The following is a 24,477-nucleotide window of genomic DNA, read 5'->3' on the forward strand; positions in this document are numbered from 1 at the left end:
GTGACTGAGTGCAAGTGAGGGAGCGAGAAGGGAGGAGGGCAGAAAGAGGGAGGGAGGGAGGGAGTGTATGAGAGAGAGTAAGGATGAATCTAATGCGTTGCAGCAGAGAACTGTGACAGACTAGGCATTTATTTGAGTAGAGACTGCTGCTGTAGCAGGAAGGACGCAGCAGCAGCGGCAGCATCAGCACTGCTCATCACTCAGTGCCTCCACCACAGCTGGAGACAAGGTGGACACGAAGAGTTGGAGGAGCAGGGATTACACACCGGGAGCACAACATCCTCTTCAATGCTACCAGCATGATGATTTCTGGAATAATATGTTGGCTTTTCCAGCTTTACCTTGTAGCAGATCAGTTTCCTCCTGATGCTCTTCAGTCTATATTTTACCCTTTCCTCTGTCTTGATTTGAAGGGGTATTCATGCTAAGGGAAAGCGTGGCTTGAATGAGAATCAGTGCTGGTCTCTCTACAGGTCAGACATTAGTACCAGCAGAAGACTCAACATTATGCAGATCCCCTGAGTACTCCTCTGTGATCTCCAGGGGGTTTATCACAGCTCTGTCTCGTCCAGTGAAAGAAGTCAGGGGAGTTATTGGCACTGAGAAGCATATGAGTCGTTGTGTTTAAAGAAGGCCTCAGATTTCCTTCTTTTTTTTTTTATTGTCTTGTATGGCTATTGTGTTTTGGGTCAATGAACAAAGACAAGAAAAACAGAAATACAAAAGTGAATTTGCTACAAGAAGAAAACAGCAACAACGTTATCTTTTGCTTCAGTTCTGCTGTTGGCGAATCTTTCATTCCTCCCGAGGGACACCCTGGACTAAGATGTGAAACACACTGGTGAGTAATAGAAGTTTCCAACTTTCGCACATGCACACATTTTCTGGCTGTTTTCCTGCATAAACACCTCGGACAGGTATTTATTACCAAAGGACCTCACAAGAACTTACATAGGACAAGAATAAATATGATGCAAAAATATGATCTGGTGAATCTGGTGATGTATTTTTACAGATTGTTATTAATTTATGAATTTAAACTAAACATATTTGTTTTCTGTCATACTGCATTATTTAATTTTATTTTATTTTACTTAAACAAATTGTAATTTCAACACAGGAAATTGATGCACACAGTTACACGATCATAAAACTGACTGGCTAGATGATGCATGGCGAGGCTTCTCCACCAAGATCTACTTGTTGTAATTTGGTTGCTAAGCTACAGTTCCCTTCTGCAGAGTAATCATGCTACCTGACAAGAATGACATGATTTATCCTTTTTGGACATCAGCATAATTCATTACTTTTTGGTCTGAGAGCTCATTTTGAATAGCTATGTCCTGATATGTGGATAAAATGGATGTTTTGTTTGTCCTTCAGAGTTCTCTGCTGTTTGTGCATACACGGGGCTTGTTGTGCGGTATTTTGTATAAAGGGAAATAGTTTGAACACTTGTGGCCAATGTGTGTATGCATGGACCTCTGTGTGAGACATTTACTGCTTAGACATGTACAAAATTAATGTTTTTTCTTTAGAAGGATGACTACACTCTCTGTTGGAAACATATATGCCTTTTTTATCTGTCTTCTAATTTAAACAAAAAACCATGCGATCCATATTCAGGCATCTTCATGTCAAGCAGGCCCCTGCCTCTTGTTCAGTCTTGTCTAACCTCTAACTGTATCAACTATAATTACACATTGCTGTAATTGTCAAGTACTAAATAGACTGAGAATCAAGTACACCATACACTGGTGGCCTGTGTCCTGGAGAACTGGAGTACTGGTGGTGGGAGGTTTCTATTTACTGCAATCACACTCCTGTCACACACAGGCCTGTTAAGATAAGAGGGAGCATTGCACACATATTTAGATTAAACCATCATCTGTTTGTATGCAATCAGGGCCTCAGAGACACTGGACAAGCGCTGTACCCCTGAGAGAGCATGTGGTGATGAGCCATGTGTGCACAACCCTTGATGCCACTTATGATTCTTGAAGCAGTGACGTGATGATGAAAGGCTGGCAATTGCTGCTGATTAAGATATTAGAAAAAGCATTCATCCATGCATAATGAAATTATATGCGTCATCAAAATCAGTGCAAACATACTTCAATTAGTTCAATTGATGAAGTCCTTCCATCAAGACAGGATCACTTGAAAAAAAGTGAGCACAATGCGATTAATTCACTCACAATTCATTATGAAAGGATGTGTGTTGCATGTCATTGTGATAAACACAATATCTGTATCAGCTGAATGCATGGATGATTGTGACAGTGCAGCACGATAAATAGTCCCACATTGGTTGTTATTATCGGTTTGCACTGTTTAGCCACCAGCTGGTCTGCTTCCAACTGCACACTCTACACAGTATGGCAAAATAATATTAGATTGCATAATACTGGTTCTATTTTCTTCATACAAAACCCAAACTGCACTAACCCAGCAGGCCTATGGGGAGCTGAGCATGCCAACATTGAACAATAGACTGTCAGCCATTCTTTTGAAGCTTAATCCAGCACAAATCCCACACCAAAAACATTAGTCTCAGTAGCAAGCATATGTGTCATATATTATTGAACAAGGAAACAATAGGAACAGCATCAAAAACAAGTGAGAAACAGGAACTCACCGGCAGACCTCTGGAGTAAAACACAGCTGGCTTTTACCTAAATCTACTGCTGTGTACTCATGTTACAACACTGACAGCTACAAACCAAGTACAACTATGACCATTTCACTGCAATAATAGATCAAATTGTGTTTCGGCTTCATTTCTTTTATCCAGATCAGTCTCAAGTAGTTTATTCCCTTCTTCGAAATTGAGCAAAACACATTTATCAACTCTTTTCAGAATATGTGTACAAAGTGACTTCTCGAAGAACAAATGCATTTAAATAAGGATTTAAAAACTAAACGAAAACAAAATTTTAAAAGTATCTCAGCAGTTTTAACGTTGCAATCACCAATGGACTGAACCAGGAACCTGCTACAGTGGAAGACACAGGAGTGGTCATACATGTCGACAGTATTTAGAGATAAAACTGAAAGCACACACTATATCACACTATATAATAATACTTTATTAAGCACTGCACAACTTGGGTTTAGTAGGTCAAAATTTAACAGTATATGTCTATATGTCATAGTTTGAATAGTAATTTTGCCATTTATTTATTTTTTCCCCACACTAGTTTTTTCAACCCAAAGGGGGTTTATTTAAAGTTACTAATTCTCAATGCCTGCCACAAGGTTGAATTCCATCAGATTCCCTCTGAAACAGGCTAAATGTGGCTGTGAAACTTTTTTTCTGCAGGGTCAACCAGAATCAACACAAAATGTAGCTGTAGAAATAAGTTTCATCGATTTGTAGTTTCAAGTCATTTTATAAAGAAAAACACTACTTGTCCAGCCCATCCATGTGATGATTTGCTGCTTGTCTCTGGTTTATATATAAAGCAAATATATTCTGGTTATGGGACTGTTAGACAAAACAAGCAATGTAATGATGTCACACATTATGCAAAGCAGTATTTTCATGAATTCTACAGGCCAAATGACTAATTAAGAGTATAATTGGCAGATTAATCAATAAGGGAAATAATCATTAGTTGCAGCTGTATCATCTGACTACAGATGTTTCTTGTCTCATCTGTCTTTGAAGCAATGTATCTTTATTCCAGATTAGAATGATAACAATTTCAACTGCTACGTTAAAACTTTGTTATTACAAACACAAGATTTTTGAGCTTAAGTGCATATGGGGATTCATGTCTGTCCAAATGTCTTTGTGATGCCTCTTCTAGGTGCTTTTAGGTGCTGTCTCAGTGATATCTGTATTCTAAAGCATCAGACTGATCATTTTTGTATTTGATAAATTGTGTATCTGTGGGTAGGATGTGTAGTAAAATCACTCAGCCAGGGTTTGACCTGATCCTACAAGAGTTTCATGAGATGTGCAATTCATTCAGTAACTGTCTCCTCAGACCTAGATCCGTGGATGTTTCTGTGTGCATCTCAGTGCTTATCTAGGCACTACACTCTCCCCCGCTGAACACTAAAGTGGCAGGTATCGGAGGCTGTCAGAGAGCTGAAGACAGAAAGAGCGAAAGAGAGAACTGACCTCTTCACTCCTCGTTTCTATGCCTTGTTGATGATGTTGCCCTCACCAGCTTTGCAGTTTGTAGTGCGGAACAGGTGCAGAGAAGTTTGGAGAGCTTAAACTGGAAACTTTGAATGCTTCTGTCACTGCAAAATGATGGTGGATGAGAAAATGTAACCTTTATGCATTGATATGTTTCTCTGAAAATCTTTGACTTTGAGAAAAAATAGCTCATTATAAGCACATTGATGACTCACAATCTTTAAAGCACTGTGTGTTTGTCATTTATCCATATATATAGATAACATTTACTATTCTTATTCATTTACTTATCTACACGACACGTATATGCATCCTCAATATCCAGAGAAACAGCTTTTTCATACTAAACGCAAATATGTAAGCTTCTGCATCTATCAGCTACTAAGACATGAGCACAACCCTGAAAATGGCCACCTTTCTAAATGTCCTGCACGGAAGGAGTAGGCCTAAAAAGATAAGGCCATCATTAGTCTTAGAATAGCAATCCACCATTTATATCTAATATTTCTTAACAACTAGGGGATGGGTTGTCACAGCATTTTGCAGACATTCGTGGTCCCCTGAGGATGAATCTTACTGACCTTAGTGATCGATTGATGTTTGCCAACATGTCAATGATTTTTCTTTTCCTGTCACTTTACATTTACCACTAGTTACCAATGAATTATGGATCCTTATAGACCCTTTTCTACCAACAATCGGCATTGCTTTCTTATAAGCACCACCATGATTCCCTAAAATGCATTTTGTTGTCTGTATTGGAACTGTCTGATATAATGACATTCTTGTCAGGTCAGCCCAGTCCTGCAGTGAAAATAAGACAGACCATAGTCTTTGTGTTTTTGGAATAACATACTATAAGAGTCTCAGAAATACCCTCCTGTGATGATGGTGTTGATCATCTGTTGCCATCATCATGGGGTAAATATATTCTGTCATACCTGCAGCATTTTTATTGAATCACCCACGGGATCCCAATCGTGTTGCAGCCCTCTAACTCAGTTCTCTTCGACAGACATAATCTTTTCACACATTGGCCAGATTGTTATTTGAAATCTAAACCAAATGAGACATGTTTAGAATCCTAACCTACTATGACTGGTTCTCCCTATGCTAATGCAGACAACCCTGAAAAAGGTCTCTTCCCCAAGCATCCTTTGTACCTGCTGCCATCTGGAGTAGACATTTCAGAGCGTGGGCATGTCAGCACAGGTCAGGTCTGCCCTAATTAGTATTTCATCATAATTACACCAAGACTGCCGACTGACAGCTCTATTTAAGTTGGTGTAATGCTTCAGGTAGATAGTGGCTAAATGAATGGAAATATCAGCCCTATCATAGTGGGAGACATCGTTTAATGAAAGAACTGGTTCATTCCCTGATGTTAAAGATATTTTGGAAAGACAGAAAGAAATGCAGACAGACTGTGAGAGGTGAAGCTTTTCATTGCACCTGCAAATGAAACATACTGTGACAAATGAATAAATAATAGGAACTTAAGAAATAAAAAGCAGTCATTTATCTGTCATTGATATCTAAAATGCATCTCATATTTATTTTTTTATTTATTGCACTTTACAATATGTCACCAGAAACTCAAACCTACAATTACCGTTGCAGGTATACACTAAGCCCGGAGAAACATAGAAATATAGCTTACTATGACATACAATACAAGTGTGTTTGTGTTTTAAAACAACCACAATAAGCAAGAAGTGTGACTAGCAGAAGCAAAATCTTAAGAATCCCCTGTGGTATTCATTCTGCTGTTGATTTAGCAGAAAAAACACATGTAACAGGGTTTACATATGGTATTTTTTATTTATTTTTGAAGTGACAATTGGAGCTACATTAGCTACATTTTGTCCAATTCTTAATAAAAACTATGTTTGAATAGGAATCACAAGGGATTAGCTACAGATGTACTGACTGATCTAAATTTGGTTACCTGAGTTAAACACAATCCTAGCACAGTGCGGACAATCTGGAAAAGGGGCAGAAGTAGGATGAATACATTGTTAGTGGGTGGGATACATTATGAACAGATGAAGGGCTTTCATAGTGTCCAATCACATTAACTGTTCTTATCTTATCTTTCTTAGCATCAGACAGATTCCTTATTGACAAGGAGTCCAGAACAGCTTTTAGAAGAAAGGTGTAGGTGCAAAGAACTAAGTCAGATACACAGAATCCCACATGTGAATTTACAGCACCATATTTCATGTCAAAGTAGACATTATAAAGGTCTAAACTCTGTGACCACTCTGTTTTTTGTGGTTTAAAACCTTTAAAACATAAAATATAAAATTTCAGTTTATTAAGCTCCAGCAGGGTCAGTCAGCTTGCTTGCTGGAGAATAGCCGTCCTTATGAGAATAAGACCCGAATAAGAAAATATACTCCACTTTATACTCTAAAAATGACTGTTAACTGGTTTGCATATTTAATTTAGAACAAATTTATGCTGTACTGATGTAATGGATTTGCTTGAATCCATTTGCATTTTAAATATTCAAACAAATGAACTTAATAGTGTTTTATTTTTTCATGTATACATACATTTTGCTTGTGAGGGCTTTTTTTACCTTTATTAAATTGCACATTTGCAGTCATGGTAGGGTGAGAAATGAAGATTATCAAAAAACAACTGCTAAATACCCATAGTGATTATATGCTATCACTGCTTGATGAAATAACAAATGAACCTACGCTTAATCGGACCAAGTGGTGGCTTGCCACTGCAGTATTTACAAAAGCTCTGGCAGCCTCTCATCTCCTGGTTTTTGGCACAGCTGCAGTGGAGAATTGCAGCCTGCTCTATCATCTGCAATGTTAAAAATGGCCATATATGTTTGGTCGTAATTAATGTGCCTCACAGTGAATATGCCCTTAAATTGCTAAATGTGTATCCCTTACCACAGCACATCAGCACAGCAGTAACATCCTCATAAAAATACTGTATGTTCATCCCTTTAGAGGAGAGTGAACACAGGCAATTTTCTCAATGTCGCAGGCACAACAATAACTTTAGATTTTGATATGTTTTACTGTTGACATAGTAAGACCTTCGGCAGATAATAAATATGGTGGCATGTGTTATTTTGATGCTGTGGCTGAATGTCACAAATATTGCCAGTTAGTCTTATATTAGGGTCAGACTGCCAGCCAACAGCCACCTGTAACTACTGTAAGATATTGTAATGAAGCTTAGAAAGTCATTCATTTCTCAGCAGAGGACTGCTAACAGCTTGAAACATATGGAGGGAAAATCGCAAACCAGTGTTGCTGGCAATTCAGCAGTGATTATTAAGGAACACCTGTTTGGCTGGCTGGCAAGGCGACTCAGGGTCCCGCTGAATAGCAGCAGGCTAATGAAGGTCTTCTCAGCTTAATTGTTTGGGCTATAAATAGTGACGGATAGAGGAATAGAGTGCCGCGCCACTCTCATCCATTTTTTGCCATACATACAGTGAATGTGCTATTAGAGATTTGTTGTTGTGGCTGGTGAATAGGGCAGAGGAGGCGATTGTGTAATTGCCAACATTAGCCATTACAAAAGAGTCATTAACACTAAACTGTAAGATTTAACTTTGGTGAAAGGATACATGCATAGAGCAGAGTTGCCTTTTAAAGCATGAGGAGACCAATACTCTCCAATAAACATCTTAGTTGTAAGGTGTGTTAAAGTGTCATTAACAGCTAAAATTGCATTCCATTATAAAGGTGAACAGCAGCTTTTAGGCCCAGTAAAGGTCTTCCTCATTAGCAATTCAAATCATGGCCAAAGTGATTTTCTATTGCGTTGGCCTACACAGTCGCTCACGTATTGCCTTTGCTCTGACAGAACTTAATTTTAGGGAAAATTAAATGCAGCACACTTCACTAATTGCAGCATTACCCACAACTATATCTCCAAAATTTCTCTTTGACAGAAGAACTAAATGAGAATAAAGCAGGATTGTCTGATTTTTCTCTCAGCATTTGAAGCATTACTACTGCAGTGTGCACCCTGTTCAGGGGTCACCTTCATTGATGTTGTTCAAATGAGTTTGGCTGGCAGTGTTTTCCAGGTCAACCCTATGGAGAAAGGGGGGTAGTTTCCATGAAAAGAACTACATCATTGAAATACTGTTTTGTGAGTTAAACAGAGAGCACAATAAGGCTTATATTGCTTTTTGTTTCCACATTCCTTTTACGGCACTGACAAATCAAAATGTTCTTGAATTAAAATGTCTTTTGCCCAATCGCAATAACTTTAAGACTGTTTTCCTCATAATCATACATTGTGCAAACAAATCTTCCCATTATACATCCCTGCATATATATTGTTGTAAAGTGTAGTACATTTATGCAATAGATCGCAGAGACATTGCACTAATTTAGGAGAGGTACAAAAAAAATATATGGAGGCATCAATCTGAGGTTTAGTTGTGCAGTGTTGTCAACCTTCGAGCTGAAAGAGAGAAAAATCCATATGATTCACAGCAACTCAAGCAGAAAATACAAGGACAAGATTGTGTCGTGAGAGTCCATCAGGGCCAGAGCAGCAAGAGCACGCTAATGTCACCTTGCCTGTGCTTGAGCTCTGAAGTGAGGCAACCAGTATGGCCTACAGTATCAGGAGGAAGCATGATTATTATAATATATGCAGGGTCTGCTTTTGGATTGGGGCCAATTGCTCACTGATTCACCAGGAACCTTCACCGGTGTCACACATTACTGCACTACAGCTGAATACGCAACCACTTTACTAATCATGGTCATAGTCTTCAGATCACAGGTAACTGAATTAATTTACTGGGAACCAGAGGTTTGACTTGATTGAGTTGGCATCTATCACATCTTATTTTGTACTATTCAAATCATTATTGCATTAACTGTTTAGCTATAAAAGTATCAGAAGATACTGCAGGTAACTCAATATTGTAAAAATTGTAGCCTAATAAATACTAAATAAAAAAATGTAGGACAAAACTGGGACCAGCAAATAGCATATAGGAAAAAAAAAAAAAGATCAACCAAATAATTGACAATGATGAAGCATTTTTCAGTCATGTAGGGAATTTAATTATGCAGACAAAATAAGATCCACATGGTACTTTGTTTACACTTATTCTACAATAATCCGCTGCTGTGGGATAATTAAGGGACCCCAGCCACTGCTTTTATTACAGTGGCTTTTCCTAATGCTTTTACTTTCAGAAGCCAGAAACTGAATGCCACATGATGGGTTACATTCTACTATTTGTGCCTGTATGTGTTTTACATTGCTATTTGCAGAAGAGTAAAGAAACTTTAATGCATTGTTACCAAATTGTATACAATACAATACAGCAGCCCTGTTAATAAATGATATGCACAAACACAATAAAATAAAGATAAAATAAAGTTGTCTGTGGTAAATAAATAAATAGGGTTTGTCATTAAAAGAGCATGGGTGAGAATAGACATTTCATTGTGTACTGTATATGTGTATATTATTTATTTTTAGTGACAAAGCGGTAGTTTTGTTTGGAATTCTGTGTTTATTATGTCTTTAAGTATCAGTTAGATAATATGCAAGAGGACATGCTTGTGTGAAAAACACTGAATTTGTTTCAAAGCAAAGTTTTGCTGGGCATAAGTGCACTTTGATCAAGTGAGCGGTGAATTACCATAGCATGTGAATGGACTATATGGCTCCTAGCTAAATGAGCTTGACACAGAAGCGTTGTCTGGACTGATTCTGACCTGGAAATGAGAGAAGACAGACAGCGCTCTGAGCTACTTGGGGATGCTCAGAGTTTCTCTAGTAATGTTGGATAACCACCAAACAACATGCAGTGCCAACGTGCTCCTGGACAGAGGCGTATGGAATGGAAAGTTCCTGCCCTGCTTAATTGCTTTTTTCTCTAATTTATAATTTTGAAACCTGCATGGTCCTGAATATGTTACACAGTGGTGCTTTTTTGTGTTAAAGGGTCACTAAACACAATTCTCTGCTATATTGTGGTTTCCTAATATTTATTAGGATTTGGATTAATGGAGATAAAGAACTCAGGACCCCAAAAGGGTAGGTGGGTTACACCTACAACCGAACCTGTCAGTGATTCCCACAAAGATATATATGACCTCTGAAAAAAAACATTAGGCATACCAGACCTTAAACATACTGGACCTTGTGAAACGGTTGCAGTTTGGTTAAGTTTAGGCAACAAAATTACTTGGTTAGGTTAAGGTAAAGCACATGATTTGAAGTAAAAAACAACTATCTGACCACTAGAGGCCACCACCTAACAATAATGTAAATAGGGATCGTAACCAGCTGCTTCCACAAACAGTCTATACGGCTCTTTTTCTGGTGAAGATGGGTGGTACACAACAGAGCAATAGAGTGAACTCCATACATTTTATTGATGTCAGCTGATGACCAACTGATCAAACTCCATCCATCCATTGTCTTCTGCTTATCCGGGATCCAGTCGCGGTTGCAGCAGGCAGGGTACTCCAGACTTAACTTCTCCCTAGCGACGTTTTTTTAGCTCCTCCTGGGGGATCCTGAGGCATTCTCAGGCCAAATGGGATATGCAATCCCTCCAGCATGTTCTCGGCCTGCCCCGGGGTCTTTTGCCAGTAGTGCGTGGCTGGAAAACCTCCAAAGTAAGGTGCCCAGGAGGCATCCTAATCAGATGCCCGACACACCTCAGCTGGCTCCTTTCATTGTAAAAGAGCAGTGGCTCTGCTCTGAGCTCCCTCCAGATGTCCGAGCTACTCACCCTATCTCTAAGGCTGAGCCAGGTGACCCTACCGTGCCCTGCCTGTCCATCACATATGCTATTTCACTGTCACTCATGAACAAGATCCCGTGACAACTGAAATCCTTTGCTTGGGGCAGCAACTCACTCCCAAACCCGGTGAGAGCAATCTAAAAGAACCCAAATGTGTGCTGGAGGTCTGATGAATCCAAGAGAACCATGTAATTTATCCATCCATCCATCCATCCATCCATTCATTATCTGCAGTCTATCCCAGTTGACTTTGGGCGAGAAGCAGGGTACACCCTGGACAAGACAGCAACTCATCACAGGGCACATACAGTAAAGACAAACAACCATTCACATTCACATTCACACCTACAGGCAATTTAGAGTCACCAATTGATCTATTAAGTGCATGTCTTTGGACTGTGGGAGGAAGCCAAAGTTTTCAGAGAGACGCAGACACATGGACATGGGGAGAACATGCAAACTCCACACAGAAAGGCCCCAGTCGAGGTTCGAACCATAGGGATTCTGTGAGTCAAATCAATTGGAGTCTGTCAACTTCAAGTAAATCTTGCACAACCTAGATGCGTTGTGTCATTTTGCTTTCCCCATTAAAGGTATTATAGTAGTTAATACGACTAACACTGTCAGGTCACTGCCGATGTTTTGAAATATTCATTGCATTATGGACTAAAACAAAATCACACAGCAATAGGATGAAAATGCTCAAACACACAAACACACAAACACACTCACACACAAACATTCAAACACACACAGTGAAAAACAAGACTAAAGGATGCTTCTAATGCTGTTTTGTCAGACCTGACCCTGAACATTCTCCTACAATCTTTTCCTCAGCCATTTGGTATTGTATTATGCATGCATTTGAAACATTCAGGGCTGTGTGAAGCCAGTCTGCATTCCCTTTGATCTCCCCTCTCTCTTTTTCTGTCTCCCAATGCAAGTGTACTATTACCCTGTAGGTAGAGCTATGAGGCCGACAAAGACATATTTTTACATCTGTTTTATTTTAAATGAATAATCTACAAAGAATGAACAGGGACTAAAACAGGTTAACATTTAAAGAAAACAACAACAATGAAGTTAAAGTTTCAGTCAGCAGTATTTTGGAGAATATTACAGTAAATGGAGAATGGAGAGTTCTGAGCACTTTTGAAAGACTTTTTGTATATACAACAATCAAGCTCATGTAGCTAAACCCTGCTATGGGAGACAGTGTTCACACTTAAGGAAGCTTTAATCAAGCACAAAACATTTAGCTGCTTTGAGTCAGGCAGTGATTCGTTCGATAGTTCCCCACTTTATAGAAATAAAATCAACCCATTTATAACATATGACAAATGTAATGACAAATGTAGGCGGGGAGCTCTCTTGCTGTATAGTTTTCTTATGTAATTCTTTGTGTGTGTGTGTGTGTGTGTGTGTGTGTGTGTGTGTGTGTTGGCTGTAGGCATGTGAAAGGAATTTCTGGCAGCCAGTGGCAGTCAGACTCAGATTTAAAAATGCCCTCTGCTTCCTTTTCACTTCTTCACTTCTTCCCCTGTCAAACACAGGAGTTTTACAAAACTATCTTGAAGAATATGAAGCAAAATATTTACTGCTTCTGTGCGGGAGAGAATAAATATGTCGAAAATTGCAAAGTGTGCCACAGGATATGCTCTGTCACCCGTGGAGGAGTATGTGATGTTAAGCAAAATGCCTCCGGAAACTTAAACGAACATACTCTTAGTCCAGAGCACGCATTCAAAATGTGCAAATAGTGATGCAGTAATTAGACTATACTTTATGTTTCTTATTACATAAGTTTCAAATACGAAAAACTTTTTTCTCAGATTTGAATGTCATTAGATTTGCAGTACAATAAAAGTACATCATTAAGGCCTATAGCAGAAAATAGTATTTATTTCTATAGTCTCTTTCTATGTTTATATTTTAATTATGATGAAAGTAATTGAGCAGTAATTAATTTCAAATGCCAAACAGGAGGGAGTGATTTAAATGCTGCATTTGGCAGTTTTTTTCTTAATAAAAATTATTAAAAATAATTATGTAAATGATAACTTTGCATGAAATTACGTAAAGGCTTGTTTGGATAACAGATTGAGGTCTGAAATAAACAAGATGCTTGTACCTTAATAACAGTGAGGTACGCTTTGTAAGTTTCTGTGGATGCACTATATCACCTTTTCTATCTTCTAAGGAATTTTATTCCTCTTCTGTGTGTGTGTGTGTGTGTGTGCATGTGTGTGTGTGTGTGTGTGCATGTGTGTGTGTGTGTGTGTGTGTGTGTGTGTGTGTGTGTGCACGTGTGTGTGTGTGTGTTATTCCATTGGAATAAACAAAGATGCAGAGAGGGGAAAAGCATGCAGAGTAGATAGCTGCTAAAACCTTGACTAATGAAGCTTTAATCTGCACCACAAGCTTATTCAGCAAGCCAAGCCCACTCCAGGGAATCCAAAGGGTTTCACTGCTCAGCCAAAGACGACCTTCTTGCATCATCACAAACACACAAGCTGAATCTAAACATATACACACTTCATTTGTAAATAGTTTTACTATAAGTTAGTTCGTTTTTAGCCTTCTCTTTTTTCTTACAGTACATTAAATATATTTGTATCAATTGCAAATACTTACTTGTGAATGGCATTGTATTACCCCCTTTAAGAGCATGCAATTCATTCAGTCTGAATATTTCATTGAATTGTCGAGACAACTATTTTTGAGATATGTCATCTGCCATTGCTGATATTCCCCACACGACTCTAGAAAAAGTCACAAAATCATCACTTTGGTCATAGAAAAGTGTTTTCTATCTATTTATAACATTCTAAAACAGAAACTCAAAAAGTCCACAGTGGAAAAATCATGAAGTGCTCCATTAGATCCATTAGCTCTATTGTAACAAAACTTCCCTAAAGTGCCAGAAGGTTGTTGAAGTGCTGAACTGACAGTGCCTTTATCGACTTGAAAAGGTGGCAAGGATCTGCTCCGTCTATAAAAGTTGAATAATGCAGTATTTCTTCACACATAACAATCACCTACATCCTTCCTCCTTCGACTCCTCTTCCATCCTTCCTGTAAGTTATGAATGAACTGTGTTTTGACATTCGGGGGTCCTGATATGGAGAATAAATCAACTTACTGTGGGTGTTGTCGTGATCATCCACCGCTTGTTGTGCCTGTACCATCACAATTGTCTTTAGTACCCCGACGGTACAAGAGTGATTGTGACATCCCTGCTGTCTGCAGGAAAGGCCACAAGGCCACGTGATGAAGGGTTGCTTAAAGTTTGGCTGGCAACCTTTTTCTCTACGGCAGTGATACCTATCCTATTTTCTTCCAGCTGAGATAGAACTGTGTGACTTGATGACCTGCAACTATTTTTCACCTCATCCTCTGACACCCCCGAATAGAGTAATGTCTGGATGAAACAGTTTGTCGTCCCATTCTGCCTCCTCGTCCTGTGAACATGGCAGCAGCCACGTCAGTGCAGAAAACTAAAGCTGACAGCAGGTGTTGCAATACTGACCCAGGTACAGAGCGATGACAGAGATTCAGTGATGTCTCATGAATAAACCATCTGATGATTAAAGTGAAAAAAAAAGAAGAAAGAAAATGTTACAGCCTGTTTGGCTACAACTAAACTGCTGCGAAAATACCTGGGAAAGTACACGCATACAACTAGGAGAAACAGGCTGGGATGTTCAATAATTTAACAACAGAATTTAAAGTATGCACAGTTTTCTGCTGACAATCACATTAGCACAGTGGTAGGCCCAGCTTTGCACTTATATACTATACTATATACTATAATGAAATTGTAGCGAACACCATGGACAGTTCCCTCACTGCTGAAAGTCAGGACATTAGAAAGCTCCACAACTCATGCTCCAGACAATGATATCTACAGAAGCTGGGCAGACACTGTGTTCATAAATCTTTGTTGGGACCTTGCGATGTGGCTGAACAAAGAGAGGCCTACATGCAGGAGAAAAGCCAGAAAAAAGAAGCTACTGCAAAATCCCATCATTCCTTGCAATCTCATACTTGGGTGTAAAGCTTGGTTTGAATCTGAATCCTGGTTTCTCATTGGATACAACACACAGAATTTCTGCAGAGCAGATGTGATGTCATCGGGATCAGGATGAATTGATTAAAGTCTATTTTCTTTCCTCATCGTTGATGATTTTCTCAGAATATATCAAATCAGTGTGTGTTCAGTTGTGTGTTGTGTTGGTATCACTACAATGAGTTGCTGTAGGGTCTGTTAGTAAAGTCCTTTGGTAATTAGAACAATGGTTACATACTATAACCATATTTCTATGACCGCAGGCAGAACACCAACGGTGCAACCTTTAATTTACCTTGTCACCCTGCTGTAGGGATGTTGGTTGTTTAGGGTGCAACTATTTTTGCTGCCCATAATGGGAGGCTCTGTCCTGATTGCCTGAACCAGTACTGGTGGAAATGTCAGTGTGCATAATTGTAGACATATTTAGGGCTCTCCAGAACTGGGCATACAGTCTATAACTTTCATGAACAGCTGTGTGAAACAAACATACAGCACTAGTTATCGGTCAAGTGCATACATGTACAGCTCTTATTTAGTACAGGCCATTAATAATGATCATGACAAAAGAAAGAGGGGGCTATAGAGGAATTCATGTTGACAGAGCTTCTTGTATAATGAGGTAGTTCTTGCAAGTGTGGAGCAAGACTTCAGTAGATATCCCTAACAGAGCCATCAGTCAAAGAGGTCAGTGTTAAGTTTATATTCTCTATAGTAAAACAAACAATAGTGTCACAGGACCTGGAAGTTGTCTTTGTCTGAGCTGTGAGAAACAAGGTCACACAATGAATTTTTTCATTTTTTTAAATGTGTAATAAAAATAATAAAAATAATTAAACAAAAAAAACACCCTGTTTTAATTTTCCATTATATAGTATTTCTGTCTGGTGTGACCTTAAGATGCATAGAGGAAATCTTGAATAAGGCTCCTGTCAAAGCTGTGTGGCAGTATAAAACTCATATTCACAAACCTTCATAATAATTAATTATATGTGTTATTCATCCACTGGCTCACTCATTGCTTTATAGTCTGTAACCATGGAGATATCTATAGATGACACTGAGCCTCTTCTCTAAAACCTTGACGAACTATACAGTACACCGCACAGTCTGCTCCATGTTTGTTCTTGCTTTCTCAGTCTATGACTTCTGTCTGTTCTGTTCATTATTATTTTCATGACTTATGCAGTATGGAATTAAGCATTTAATGGTGCCCAACTCACATAAAACACCCAATGCCCAGAACCTCCTGAAATTTGAATGAAAACAAAACAGGACCCTCACTGGAAAATTAACGGCATATATTTTGTATTCAGCTTTGGCAAGCTGAAATCCATGGTCATTACGCTGTTGCTTTTCCAAAAATGTTTAGCAAAATTACAAGGCGTATAAAACAGGTCAGCGAACCTGATAAAGTTATGCAGCGTTTGGCTGCATCTTCCAAATTTATTTATTAAATAAAAAAAACATGTTTTAGTAAAATAACAAAACAAACTCTCTCCATTCATTAATCTCTTGTAACAGGATAATGAGATCATTTCAGTAGTTTCTCCTTGAGACACATACAAGCAGTATGTAAGTGAGCCTGAAGCTTACCTGTATGTGGGTCAGTATATTCTCTCTTGACTCTTGTGGCCCTAGTTTCATGCAGGAAAGACATAAGGCGTGGCTGGAAAATTCACTTCCCAAATGCACAGTGATGTGTTTTTTTCTAAACCTGCACACATAAAATATTTGAGCGACTTTCCATTTGCCAAAGCGGTGCAGGATTTGTGATATATGAGCCATCCGCACACCAGCTCAGGCAAGGTCAACTGAGAATGCACAGATTTTTAAGGCTTTTTTTCCCCCCTTCAGCTGTCAGAAATGCGCCCACATCCAGCATAACACAAACTCCATTTGATGCATGCAATGCGTGTTATGCTTTTATGTGCTTTATGTCATCCGTTTTAATTATAATGCCTCCAGCTGAATGTGCCAAGCCACAGATTTTTAGAAAGATAGATATATATATAATAGTATAATATATAATATATATAATGGGTATTTATTGCAAATGTATTGTACAATTTTAGATATATATGGGTATTTATTGCAAATGTATTGTACAATGTTATGCAGCTGCTAACTGCACCATACATTTTAAGTCAGTCCACAGTGGACCAATACTGGCGGATCTGTTGTTTGTATAATCATAATTATAATTTAAATGACTGATCAAATTATTTTTCAATATTGCTCCAAGTGGCCAAATATTTAATAAAATAAAAATGTCTTTTGTCCCACAAGGCAATAACTTCAGTCAGCGAGGGCATTCTGTACACAGCTTGTAATTTAATATAATTTCTTTGCTTTTGATGCTAATGCAGATTCACCCTTGTTTCAGAGGCTGTTGTGTATGTGGCTCAGTAATGGAAACAAAGATCTGTAATGGATTCTGAAATCCTTTCTTTTTTTTGGCAGTTTGTTATTTGACAGCTGGCACAAACAGAAAACATGGGGAGTATGCAAGGGGGCTGATTTACAATAGAGGTCCTGCCCAGAATCAAACAGGAGATGCTGCTATCACACAGTATGCATACTAGATCAGTCAGCCATAAGGATATTAGATGTCCAGTGTCTAAGATTTAAAAGGCTGTATTTACAGAATATTGTAGAAATAGACTATAATGTGCACAACTGTTTTTGTTAGCATATAATTACCTGAAAATAACAATCATTATGTTTTTATGTACAGTCCTCTTTCACAGTGTCTGCCATGTTGCATCACCATGTTACGAGGACAAAATAGACACTGGGTGATTCGTGACCAACATACGTTCTCTTTCATGCCAAGAGGGTGAAGGAGGGAGGCTGTGATCTGCTACTTCACCCATACATGACACTGACTCCTCCACACTTGTCCTTTAAGTGTTGCCTCTAGAATGAGCAAGCTGTGAGTCTATTGCCACCATGTCAGAATAAAACAGTTCATACCGTATGGGGGCATAGAGCTATTTCCCTCATAATGTATCTTGATGAGCATAGTTTGGAAAACAACTACATTTTGTAAGATTTACAAAGGATTCAAATATCCACGTCAAGATCAAAAGCGCCTCTGTGAAAAGTATTAAAGTCTTTAAAGGGAATTTAACTTCCTTCTTTTTCCAGAAGAAATGATCTTCTGTGAGAAGTAGGGGGAACTATTTTCATGCCTGGAACAGACAGACAAAAGCAGCGGACCAGTGGGTGATGTTTGGGGAATGCAGCAGCAATATCCAACCAGTGGAAATGTCAGCAACAGGCAGCAACACAATACTCCCACATATCGGCGCTGATCCCAGTGGGCAATGTAATAGGGCTGCGACATTTAAAAAAACAATGCCAGAGAATATCAAGCAACCAAGATTTACTGGTTAGATCTGACGTGTAACTGTGGTCACTGTTGTTCGTTTGTCATGAAAATACTGCAGTATGATGGCATTTTAATTATTGCTGTTATTAGCAAGTTCTCAATTTAAGAAAGACACATTTCTGCTTGGTTTGTGAGTTTTTCCATAGGGACTAAGAGTTTTTGTTCTCCTGTCTGCTTGCAATAAGACACACAAAAGCACCATCAAGAGTGGAGAATATTCATATGACAGTGATGAATGGCTTGTTTAAAAGCATGAAAAGCTCTTGACTCCACAGAATACTGGTGTGCCCATATAAGGGGCTTGATCATGTGGCATGTAATTGCTTTGGTGGGAGACAGACATAATTGTAGTTAATTATTTTCAGAATATTGATAAAAACAAGTGTTTCCTAAACAGAGGGAAGAAAGTACCCTTTAAACAACCATGATGATGTCCTCGCATCGCAGTATGTTTCTGGCTGGCTGAAAAAAAAAACTATTCAGCCATGAGACATTTTGGGAGTTTTGATGTATGTACAACTGAGCATATGCATGCATATAATATTGTTTGCAATATTAGAGAAGCCAGAAAGCAACCATACATGCATAGAACCTGGAGTCACCATTAGTGGCTTTGCTTTCCAACATTATTGATGGCAGGCTTAATGTCTCTAAGGCGTCATGCCCCCATGTGCAACAGAATGAGCGACATGGCATTGTCTGAGAGAAAATATTTCAGTGTTTATCAGGCAGCACAGCTAGCCACAATAAAAAGGCATTCTGTTACATACTGTACGTAAATGTCATGCCGCAGTGCCCCCCTCCCATCCCAATTGCTTCCACCTGCACTGTCCCCTGTTGTCCCTTTTGACAGAGGGGCTTGACAGATAGATCACAAAGATGCACAATCATTGCATGGTAGGGACTGGGATGGAGTGCACCCATTATTCTAAAGCAAAGCTGTCTGGCGGGGCAAGGCCTGCGCACCACATGGTACCGTGATAGATGGGGACCATTAATCAAGACAGGACGGGGCCCTGAGATTGATGTGCAGAAATTCAAATGCTCAAGCAGCATTTGGAAGATTAAGGCTGCGTGGGCAAGGTTAGGAGGCTACCCTTCTGTTATGGAGAAACAGGTGTGGTAATGGTGGTGGAGCCACTGCCCAGCGGTGACATGGAATGGGCCTATAGGGGATGCTTTACCCTGTAACTCTGTAACTGTGCTGCTTTCAATGTTCTTTTCCCATAAGGCTTCCGTCTTTCATATTGAATCAGATGTCCTACATTTGTCATTGTCCCAGTGACTTTCTGTCCTTCTTGGTACTGAAATCTTTTCAGCACCAAATAGGATTCCTTGTGATGTCACGCGCTGAAATTAACACAAGGGAATGCAAATCTTTCTTCTATACGTGCGGATACATCAATCTCCTCTAGAAATTGTGCATGAAAGGCATCTAGGACATAATCTGAAATAAAGTGTCTGTCATGGCAGAAAATGGGGAAGGTTTATGCAACTTTTAAAAGATCAAATAACAGCCAGCTTTAACATATTCCAAATAACTCTGTTGAATATTTGATTGTGATTTATTAGGACATTGGTGAAATACACAGCAAAATGCCAATGTACCAAATGCACCAAAAAGAGTAACCAGCATTTAAATTAAGAGACAAACCAGTCTTAGCCTCAATGTGCTCACTGGAGTTACAGTACTTCTTTTGCAATTCTACTTTGCCAACAAAGCATCTTTTTCTAAATAGGCTACAGAAATTGATAAGGACTACAGTGAACTTACTAGAAATAGTCATTTTGCACCCAGTTTTCTTTAGGTCCATTTGTATCTTAGTAGCAAACTACATTAGTGGTAGCGGGCTTATCTTGCAAGAATTAACAGTTGTATTCGGTCATTATTCAAACACAAGCAGAAGCAAAGAGGTTGCACACAGCTACATAAATGTACAAAAACTGTGTCAAAGCTACCTGTGCAAATAGAAAGTTACATTCCACCTCATGAGTGATCACAGCTGTCCTTTGACCATGATATCACAACCATGATACCACTTATATTTAAGTGTGTCTTGCGTAACACTGTATTTTGGAATAGTTTTTGCATATATGACTGGTTCATTTTAATACAATTACCATAGTCAGATGGTGTGGATATGTCTGGTAAGCATAACATTAACTTGATGGCATTCAGATGGGAACAGAATAAGCCAAATGGCAAAGAAAATATAACAGTAAAATGTACAAATACAGTTGTAATCATTACAAAGGTCAACACGATGTTGAAAATGTTGAAAGATAGCTGGGGAGTTAAATGTGAAACAAGTCAAGTCTGTTTAGAGATCGTAACTTTGAAACTGCAGCGAGTCATGCAGGATGTGGAGGAAAAAAAACAAAAAGAACTATACAATCTTAACAAGCACTAGTAGTTAGGAGGTAAAAGATAAACACTTAATAGCAACCGAGTGACTTGTAGTATTTATTTCTTGCATAAAATACATTTTCATATTTCTTCCTTTTTTAATAGAAAATCTATATTTTATTCATTCTGCCAATGAATGGTGAAGGCTTATAACCCCTATAAAGTTAGAAATAAGGCAATGCCACTTGGTTGTTCCATCCGACCAACACTTCGATTCAAGTAAGAAAACATTGTACATTACTGCCCATACTGCTATGATTTTTACTATGGATATTCATCTTCCCCAGAGGGTGATTCACAAGGCTTTTGTTACCCCCTTGCCTTTAATATAATGCCATGGTCAGGTCAAATTATCCTGTGGAGCAACTTTGTTGATCATAATGACATATCTTGCAAAATAGTGAGAGGATGAAAACTGTCTTTATACTACTTTATACTACAAAATATTTCGTTTTTTTTAGCCGTAAGAACTATTCTGTTCAAAATTCTAAAATTAATGGATTTTAGTATGAGGTGTGGTTTTGTTTCACCTTTGTAATGAATGTTTGTTCATTTATCAAGATGGGCAGCAACATTTGTCTGTTGTGTTGTATTTCTTTATGAATGAAATAGCATTTTGTCAAAATTGCTGCTGTTACATTTGAAGGCACACTGCATATATTACGCCATGGCTCAGTTCCTCTATTTACAGCTCTGAAATACAAAAAGTAAAAGGTTCAGCTCAGTGACAAAATGCTCTATAAACATTATGTCTACCAAAACACAGTTCTGTGTTTGAGTGTTCCACATCCTTGTCTGTTGCAGAGCTGGGTAGACAGCTTACAGTGCTTTTTCTTTAGACGCAGTGAGTCATACTGAAAAATACCTACAGCATTTTGCATACTGCAAATGTAGTACTAAACAAATTTTTTTTTTTTTTTTTGACTTTTCAGTCTGTTGTGCTATTTTTAGATCTCCATTATATAAGACATGAGGTGCTGCTGGAGAATTATGTCCTTGTAACATGGACCAGTTTGGCAGAATCCATCTGTGGAACGATATGACAATGGCTTTTTCTAAATAGTAAAAGGACAAAGGAAGTCGATACAAGCAACATGAAAGCCATGTGAAACAAAATGACGTAATCTAGAGAAAAAAATATAAGCCTCCGACCATCTGTTCACCTGTTATTTTCTGGAACATTAATAAACACAACCTACGATTTTGATTCATGATCTGAAATGTCTACGTGACTAGTAATTCAGTCAGGCGACAGTGGATCTTAGAATAAATATTCAGTAAAGCATAATATAAGAAACAGACATGGATTTGGATCATTACCACTGCTTTGAATCAAGAAAACATTCCAGTATTAAAAAGTCCTGCATGTCAGAGAGATTCATTTTGATACCTATAAAGTGCTCAGGAAAAAGGAAAGCCTCTTAACATTCATGGCTGTTCTGTATTTTTCACTGTGACCTGCATTCATCAAACATTATTGCATTTTGTGAGTGCCAGCTTCAGTCATATGTAAAGTGTGAAATCTAATTTTCTCTGCTACTATCTAACATCATGCATCATCTTACAAATCAGCAGAGATGGCCGTGACCATGATGTTGCCCTGATAATTTTCTGCTGTCAAATGTGTTATTAACATGTTAGTAACACAGAAAAGACAGACTACAAATTGGACACCGAGTGTGTAAAACAAATTATTATCTGAAAAATACACAATTATTGAAATTAAAGCATGCCACTGCCAACACAAAAAATGTAAAAAAAATTTAGAAGAATGAACAGTTACATCCTAGAGATGTCTGTTGCAAAAAAAATATCATGCATTTAAAATGGTACTAAAGTAAAAGTATCAGTTAAACTTTAATATTTCTATACATTTTCCATATTTTTCAGACTTATACCATTGTGGTGAATATGGACAGTATTCATGATCAGAAACCAGTGAGTCGACCACTTTGCTAACAATCAAACATCAAGAAAGTTCAACAACACAAGACATAGCAACAAGCTCATATTACTAACTAGTTCAACAGCAATAAGCCCGGCTTCTGTCTTTCAGTTTTTCATTTCATGAAGCTCTTGCCAAAGACTAAAAGTCCCAGATTTGCTCTTATCCGATAGCGTATTGCTCAGTCACTCTCTCCTCATCTCAGCTTCCTCCATCAGCTTCGTCTTGCTTCTCATAGTCTCTGCCATGTCCCCAGAAGTTGCAGGGTTACGTCTATCAATTGCCCAGCTGCCAGTTTCAGAATGTCAACAGCTCAGCTCCCTGTCAGTTTTCCTCCTGCCCTAAAAAAACCCTCCTTCTTGTCATCCAAAACACCTGTGGAACCATTGGAAACACACTGAGCTCACAGTCTGTCAGTAAAACGTTCTGTACTTCTTGTGGGTGATCTTACCCAAAGGACAAAGTTACATAGTGCAGGAACGGGCATACAAGGCGCAAAGTCACCATTCATGCAATTATGTGAGTTAGTGTAGCAACAAAATGATTTTAATTCTGTTACTTTATAGTAAATGTTACACAATGTTGCTTTAATAACATGTCATAAAGGCCTATTTACCTTTAAGAATCATAAACATATTTTGGAAATGAATGATATTGGCACCCTCAGATCCAGTGACAAAGAAGACAATGGCAGACTGATTATCACAGATTTCAGTCAGCACTGGTGATCGTGGATGTTGCTATTATGAATTTACTCATTAACTGCCCTGTTGGTTGCCATTTGAAATTAAAAACCTGACCCACCTTCATTTCATAACACTGCTCATTATAATCTTTTCTCACAGACAATATGTTATTAGCAAGTAATCTATTGCAAAGAGGATCTCATCTCGGTACTTCATGTTATGCAAATATGCTTGTGTCAAACTTGTTTTAGTTAACGGTAAATCATTATTGAGAGGTAATACTAAACACGTCTGCCAATTTCTTTAATAGAAATGCAATAAATGAAAATGAGAAATGCAGTGCAGTCCTGTCTATGTACAGATTGGCTGACATTTTCTTTAGTAAAGGAATGGAATAGCATGTAGCACACACTGGCATGTTGTAAAGAAAGGTGACATGCTGTCATTTTCACTATCATCCATGACAGAATGAAAAATATCCTCACCTTATGAAGACAAAAAAAAAAGTGTTAAATGTGCTTTAGGTGACTTTAGTTATGATTCTCATATGGGCATCCAGCAAAGGCAGGAAACAATACAGTAGAGGCAATAAAGAACAAGATAACTAGGAGAGACAGCTTGTGAATATGATTCAAAACTAGACCAGGGCCATATCCAAGCAGAAAGCAGTCATCTGGCTTTGAGAAAATGAAATACATCAAGAAAGCCCTGAAAAAACCCAGCTTTATCATTTTTATATTGTTCCCATGACAAGAAAGACCTTCAGCAACTCTAAACCCATCCACAGAAGCATCATCTCTGGCTATCTTTCCCTCAGGGAAGACTTAAGCCATTAGAGGAGAGGAAAGGAGAGGGAAAGATACAGAAAGCTAGATAGAGGAAGAGGTTATGAAGTGAAAGCAGCCGGCACTTCTGATGAATATTTCCAAAGGGAAAGTGCAAGTAGAGGTACAAACATCCATCTCTTACAAAAACAAGCCTAAGGGGACGTGGAAAGGATAATGCTGTATTCACCACAATATTTAATAGTTTTTCTGTTTTTATTCATTGATTTGACAAA

The 24,477-nt window shown here is 38.4% G+C and overlaps 1 protein-coding gene across 1 annotated transcript in view; it reads left to right on the forward strand.

Moving 5' to 3' along the window:
• The first annotated feature begins 792 nt into the window (after positions 1 to 792).
• lrrc4ca (leucine rich repeat containing 4C, genome duplicate a) overlaps positions 793 to 24,477 on the forward strand; it is a 137,069-nt gene continuing 113,384 nt past the window's right edge. The window contains exon 1 of the mRNA XM_019275507.2: positions 793 to 841. The gene's annotated coding sequence lies outside the window, so the exon portion shown is untranslated. The remainder of the gene's footprint in view (positions 842 to 24,477) is intronic.

This window comes from Larimichthys crocea, chromosome XXI (assembly GCF_000972845.2).
Source record: "Larimichthys crocea isolate SSNF chromosome XXI, L_crocea_2.0, whole genome shotgun sequence".
NCBI lineage: Eukaryota > Metazoa > Chordata > Actinopteri > Sciaenidae > Larimichthys > Larimichthys crocea.